Below are 7462 nucleotides of genomic sequence, written 5' to 3' on the forward strand. Positions count from 1 at the left end.
ATGTCCTTGATACCATCCCTTTTTGTCTCTTTCTCTCTTATCAATCATTTCTTCCCTCATTTTCATTGTCTAAGGCTCTCCTAACTATTTGCCTGCTATCTACAAAATGATCAGGTTGAACCTATTTTAAAAAAAAGATTGAATATATAGATTTCCATCCCCTCAAGCTATCATCTTACATGTCTACTTTTTTTAAATTGCCAAACTCCTAGACTTCCTTATCATTTTTCATTTCCTTGCAATTTGGCATCTGACTTTGCCACTCTATTGAAATTACTTTCTCCAGTGATCTTACTGTTAAATCCAGTGGTTTTTTCTTGGTCCTTGTCTTTGTTGACTTTTCTGTAACTTTTTGATATTAACTACTATTCTCTCCTGGATAATGTCTTCACCCTGCACTTCTGTGACAGTGCTCTTACCTGACCTTCCCAACTGTCTGAACGTATTCAGAGTCTCCTTTGCCAGATCATCATCCATCTCCTATTGCCCAAGCATGGATATTCCCCAAAGCTCTGTCCTAGGCCCACTTCTCCCAAATTTATATATCCAGCTGTAATCTCTCTCCTGAGCTCAGCCCCCTCCTGGATATCCCATATACATCTCAAACTCAGCTATTGCTCTCTGGCCATATTTATGCAATGGCTCCTTGCCTGTGCCTTGGCTTTCCAGCTCTGACCCTCAGGTCCTGCTTGCTCTTAAGTGGCCTGACTCAGACTTTCACTAGCCATCTTTAGACCATGCCACTGCCCACATTCCACCCCTTCCCCCTCCCTTGAAACAATAATCAAATCAACATTACCATTCTTGGAAAGAGCATGTCAATTAACTGTCTAGTGGCTCCACTCACTATCCCAGTGACTTTCCAGATCAAATCACCCCTCCTTAGCCCCTACTCATTATATGTTGTCTTCTCTTATTTAATTTAAGCAAGGGCTATATTCTTTTTGTAATTGTATTACTCATTCATTCATTTTCAAAGTAGGAATACATGTCTTTCCCTTTACATCTCCCCTTCTTCCTAATTTCTTTATTTCTGTCAAGGGCATCACCATTCTTCCAGTCAATCAGGTTCACAACCTTGGAATCATCTTTGTTCTTTACCCCTTAGAGCCAATCAGTTGCCAGTTCTTGTGGATTTTATTTCCACAATATTTCAAATAATCAGCTGATAGCTTATCAAAGACGTCTGTGTAATACATAAGGCTGTAGACTTAAGTAATTTGTGCCTCCAAGTGCCACATAAAGCCACATTTCATAAAGTAACTATTTTGGATTGGACACATAGTGGGCTCACCTCCAGCAGCACAATAACTCATGAGCACTCTATTCCCATGTTTACCTTTAATAGTCAGCCAAATAACACAATTAGTACAAATCAAAACTATCTGATGAAATGACATAAAAGTAGCTATATAAAATTTCCCTCAGAAACCTGGAGCTCACTGTTCCATAAGCACACACATCATTGTGTGGGAAGAGCAGACATACCTAGTACACATGTGTAGCCAAGATATACGCATGGAGTATGTTATGGAATATAAACCACTTTCCCCCATTTGCAAGACTGCTCAAAGATTTTTTTTTTAAGCTGGCAAAGCTAGGGGACATCACTTCTTTAGGGAGGCTCCTAGTCCTGTTAAAAAAGAGAACAGAAAAAAACAAAAATATTACATGTATATGCATAGCACAATGCCTGGCACACAGTAGGCATCTAATATTTTTTGGTTAACTGACAGACATGTGGAAGGTATCAGGACCTGTGGTGGATCCAGACTTTTCTTCACTATATCAGAATTCAGGCACTGTGATTGAGGCAAGAGTATGAATTGAAGGATCACCTAATGATCACTTAGATTAGATTGGCTTTAACAGTTGGACAGCTTCTTGTATGTAGGAATAGATAATCTATGGAGAAAGAAAACAAAGGTAGTGAGTGAGACATGTGCTCCCTTGCTTCAAGCAATAGGGGACAATTTCCAAACAGAACTTAAGCCAAGCTGGCTTATGCAACTGGCCCTTCACTCCTCCAACCCTTAGAGATCACTGATGTCTTTTAGTAATGTCATCAAATTGCCCCTGCCTGAATGGGTTGCCCAGTTGTGTAGTCTTCCACTGAATGCATCATCTTTGCCAGATAGTGGCCACTGCCAGGAACAGCCCTGCTAGCCACACAGATGTGGAACTTGTCTACTTCTGGCTCTTCTACACCAAAAACACCCAGAGACATTTTACAGCATTGTTAGAAAAGCAGATGTTCTTGCTTTAGGCTTTGGGTCAGCAGTAGACTTCCCTAAGAGGGGAGGGGAGAGAGAGACATCCTTGCTTTTTAATGGCTCATCTATTCCTTTTTAGAAGCTAGGCTAGAGGGCCTTCCCACCCCCATAAGATATTTCTTTGCCCCAGCTAACAAGCACTCAAGGACTCGGAACAGATTTCTTCTAGCTAGCTAATTCCATTAAGCTTAATTTTCAATTTGTACTAATTTTTCTGGCCCCTAGGGTTTGGGTTCTCTTGGGCAAACTTACTCCAAGTTGTCATGAGCTACCTATAAGCCTTAAGATTTTAATGTCTAGGGGGGCAGGATAGGATGGAGGGAAATATAGTTAGTCTTAGACAACATGACTATTATTGAAGTCATTTGCAAAACTACACAGATATGGCCTATATGGAATTGCTTGCCTTCCCAATGGGGATGGGTGGGGAGGGAGGGAGGAAGAAAAGTTGGAACTCAAAGTTTTAGGAACAACTGTTGAGTATTGTTCTTGCATACAACTAGGAAATAAGAAATACAGGTAATGGGGTATAGAAACTTATCTTGCCCTACAGGACAAAAGAGAAGATGGGGATAAGGGAAGGGAGGGATGTTAGAAGGGAGGACAGATTGGTGATAGGGGTAATTAGAATGCTTGGCGTTTTGGGGTGGGGGGGAGAAATGGGGAGAAAATTTGGAACTCAAAATTTTGTGGAAATGAATGTTGAAAACTTAAATAAATAAATATATAAAAAAAGAAAGAAAGAAAAAGCCATTGATTGAACTGTGTATACCCTTTAAATCAGTGACACCACTAGAGGGCATTTTCCCATAAAGAAAGAAGCAAGGGCCTCAACTGTACAGAAATATATAACGGCTCCCTTTGTATGACAGAGAACTAGAAACTAAGGTATGACATCCTACAATAGGAGAAAGACAGGACAAATTTTGGTATATAAATGGAATGGAACACAAACATGCCAAGAAATAGACAATTTCAGTTATAATCCAGTAAGAACTATATGAACTAATGCATCATGCAGTTAATAGAATCAAGAGAGTAATTGATAACAAAACAACATTGTAACGGCCAATAACTTTGAAAGATGTCACAACTCTATTATAATGAGCAACCAGTATTGCAGAGGATTTATCAAGATCTGCAGCACACCTGCCTCAAGAATGAGAGGTGTTGGATACAGGATGTAGAATAAATTACTTTTTGGGGACATGGACTGTGGTAGAATTTATTTTGGTTGACTTCTTTTCTGACAATTTTCAGTTTGGGGTAGCACAGGATAGCAGTGAAGATTCAGAATAGAATTGCCCTTCCTCCATTTCACCTCTCCCCCACAAAAGGAAAGGAAATTGATGGATTTTTTAGAATACATGCAGCGTAACAATAGAAATCCAGAAGGAATGAGAATAGCTTTGAAAGGGCCGTGTTAAATTTAACTTCTCAAAAAGAAAATCCGACTCTTCATGTTAGAACTTGTTCCATGTGTAAAACTATTTTTCTATTTTATGGGATATATACAATGCTTATGTATTTCATGTTTGTGAATTTCAAAATTAAAAATAATCAAACATTAAAAAACAAAGATTTTAATATCTAAAGGCTAAACTACACGCACTTAAGGAGTGCTGGCTCATTAATTGCTAAGGGGCTCTAAGGTTCCAGGGTCTCGAATTTTCTAAAGTCTAACCCCTTCTGCTCTCCCAAGTAGCTGGGCAGGCAGGGCAACATATCAAGGTAAAGCTAGGTCCGTGGGTTATGGTCTTTCATCGTCTTTCCTACAGGCCTAGCTGAGCTCTTTATATGCAGGTATAGTAGGCAAATACTTAAGGGAAAGGCTTTCTGCTTGCCCTTATAATATTTATTGCTGATTTTCAAATGTATGTAGTGATTTTTAATATAAATGTCATTTAAAAGCATTATTGAATTTATAGTAGCTTTTTGTTGCGTGTTTTTTCAATAAACAGAATCTGATAGTATACCTACTTCAAGTGGAGTCCATGAAACTTGTTAAAATTAAAAACAAGTCCTTGTAAATGTTCAGAGCCACTGAAGTATGTGACCTCTACCTTTCAGCTCTAAAATTCTATGAATCAGCAATAATGATTTACATTTTGATAGTACTTTAAGACTTACAACCCATTTTTCTCTTAACTGTTCACAAGTAGGAAGACAGGTAGGTGGTGCAAATATGACTGCCCCTACTTTACAGATGAGTAAGCTCTCAGAGAGGTTAAGTGAATTGCCTATCTTCACATAAACAGTAAATGTGGGAGCCTAGATTTGATTCTAGGTTTGTTGATTGCAATCAGGTCCAATTGTCTTTGTAGTACACCATGCTGATCTAGAAGTTTTCTTCTGCTCACAGAGCCTATGACTATATATAACATAGTTGGTGATTTATAAGTACAAAGTGAGGGTACTTCATGCATTATTTTATAAAAATTAATACTATTTTATTGCATATGGGAATTTTTAAGTGAAATAGCCTTGTTTTTCTCAATTATCTATTAAATAAATGTAATTGTCTTGCTTATACTCAGCTGGTGGCAGCTTCGAGGGGGAAAAGGCAAAGCAAGTGTCTAGGAGAAATTTTAAATCATTTGTAGATTTTAAAAGATTTTCAAGCTGAGGTCTGAAAACATCAGCTCCTCTTAGGTCATAGAAATATCACATAGTGTTGCAGAACATTGCCAAAGGCTGCTGAATAAAAAATAGGTTTGTCATTTTTGCAATAGGTTGCCAAGCTAGAAAAGTATCCCCTCTATGTGTAATGATGGGTATATATACCCAAAGGGACTCATACACACAAACAAAGGTCCAATGTATGCCAGGATATTCATAGAAGTACTCTTTGTGATAGCAAAAGAATTAGAAACAAAGTAGTTGCCCATCACTTGGGATACAGCTGAAAAAATTTCAGAATATCAATGTAATGAAATTTTGTTGTATAGTAAGAAATGATAAATATATTTGAGGAGTTCAGAGAAACAAGATTTGCATGAAATAATTTAGAAAGATAAGCAGAATACATATAAAATAAAATCCATAAAATGGAATTATTACTAAGAAGTCAAACTCTTTGAGTATCAAACAATCAAGCAACCAATAAACATTCAAGTGCTTCTACGTGTCAAGGACTGTGCTAACCACTAGGGACACAAAGACAAAAACCACAACCGTCCCCTCAAGGAACTTACATTATTATAGAGAAGACAACATGTAAACAAACAGGTACATGCAAAATATATACTAAGATGGCTCAAGTGGCAAGGGAGACCAGAAGGCCTCCTGCAGAAGGTGAATTTAGGAATATCAAGAAGCAGATAAAAGAAGGCGGAGCATTCTGAACATGTGTGACAGCCAATGAGCAGGTACAATGTCAGTGGATGCAATGTTGTGTTCAAAGAACAGCAAGTAAATCAGCATCACTTTGTCATGGAGTTCGTGAAGTGAACTAAAGTATACAAAAACTGGATAAATAGGAAGGGGATAGTTTGTAAAGAACCTCAAATGCCAAATTTTATATTTGATCATAGAGATAAGAGGGGACCCCTGCAGTGTACTGAGGAGGGAGTGAGAAGATCAGACTTATGCTTTGGGAAAATCTTTGGCAGAGGATGTGAGGAGAAACTTGAAGCAAGACCAAATAGGAGGCTATTACAACAGAGCAGGCAAGACGTGACTCTGAACTAGAGTGATGGCTATTTCACTGCAGAGAAGGGGTCTATAAAATTGAAAACTTATTTTAATTCTATTTTTGGGACTTAATTAAGCTGGCATGGATTTAATACTCTCCTAAGGCCGCGGAAGTTCAAACTCCTTACTTTTGTAACTTCACCACTACAATCCCAAGAACCTTGATTAAGGGCCAAGCTTTTATCTTGTAATTACCTCCACTTAGGATTCAATTTTATTGTGAATTGAATCTCCACACGTGTTGTCTACCTTTATAATGTCTACCCCAAGCATGTGAAGCTTCCCCAGTGGAATGGGTGGGTAAGAACAGTTTCTTCCAGGGGCCGTGAAGGCAGCACAGCTTGGTAGACAAAGATGACACCAAGGGATCCACTGCATCCTGGATCATTGCCAGTATTCTGACTTTTGTCTTGCTACTGGACTTCAGTGACTCTGGAAGAGAGAGTAAGGCTGATGACTTTGGGGAACTCTGCCTCATTTAAATCCAATTCACACTCAATTCAAGACATTACCTGTGATTTAACTGGTCTTCAAAAACTAAGGACAAATAACAACAACCTTTGTAACCTCACTTGATGGGGTATGACAGGCCCAAGCCGAGACTTTCACCCCTTACCCCAAAAGAATTTGAGTTCCATTTGTCCAAAGGCCCTGGAAAACCCCACCTTGAACTCTCCTCAAATCTTCCCACTTGAACTGGCTTTTCATGCCTAAATCTGTTACCCTTAAGCAAGCCTAGCCCTCGACTGACTGTCTGTTACCTTGGATTGCCTCAGACTCCTTCCCACCCTTGATCATATCAAAATCCCCTTTTCTTGGTTTCTGACATCTGACCTGTTGTTACCTCAGCTACTGACCACTCTCATGACCCTCCCTAAACCCCTTCTCCAGTCACCTCAGACTACTTGGCCAACCCTAGATCCCTCCCATAATCTTTCTGTATATAAAAACCATCCAGTTTCCATGAAGGTGCTCAAATTCAGTCTAGCTCAGATATCATCTGGTCCACTTGACAATACAAGCATCACCAATGCTCCGATTCCTTAAGCGTCTAGTAAATAGTGAGATTCCTTAAGTCTATACAATATGGCAGACCTTTAATAAACTTTGTTTTTCTTTGGCTGAAAGAAGGCTTGAGTTGAATTCATTTGGGCAGGACCTGGGGTGTTGGTATTTTGGGGTCCTGAGTACCTCTAAACCTCAACACACACTCACTTATCCTGAATTCAAGTTATTTCAATTAAAACCACTGCAGACCACACCAGAGTCTGCAAACTATTCCTGTCACTTGAGGATTACTCTCATCTCCCAATAAGGAAGTAATGGGGAGGAGGTGGAGTGACTCATAATCTACCTCCTCATGATACAATGTTATTAATAGCTAATCAGAAGACACTCTTCTGCTGCTCTGCCAGTCCTCACTCAGTATCTTTGGTCATTGACAGAGGCAACTGAACATTTTATTGGTTACTGCTTTTGGTTGTTTGGTCTTTTTC

At 39.0% G+C, this 7462-nt stretch overlaps 1 long non-coding RNA gene across 1 annotated transcript; it reads right to left on the reverse strand.

The window, feature by feature from the left end:
• Positions 1-1322: 1322 nt before the first annotated feature.
• On the reverse strand, positions 1323-6398 carry LOC140527341 (uncharacterized). The gene is made up of 3 exons (XR_011974769.1): positions 6162-6398; positions 1758-1905; positions 1323-1633 (listed from the first exon to the last, which is right to left on the reverse strand). It is a non-coding gene; the product is annotated as an uncharacterized lncRNA (long non-coding RNA).
• Between the last annotated feature and the right edge of the window lie 1064 nt (positions 6399-7462).

This window comes from Notamacropus eugenii, chromosome 2 (assembly GCF_028372415.1).
Source record: "Notamacropus eugenii isolate mMacEug1 chromosome 2, mMacEug1.pri_v2, whole genome shotgun sequence".
Taxonomy (NCBI): Eukaryota; Metazoa; Chordata; class Mammalia; order Diprotodontia; family Macropodidae; genus Notamacropus; species Notamacropus eugenii.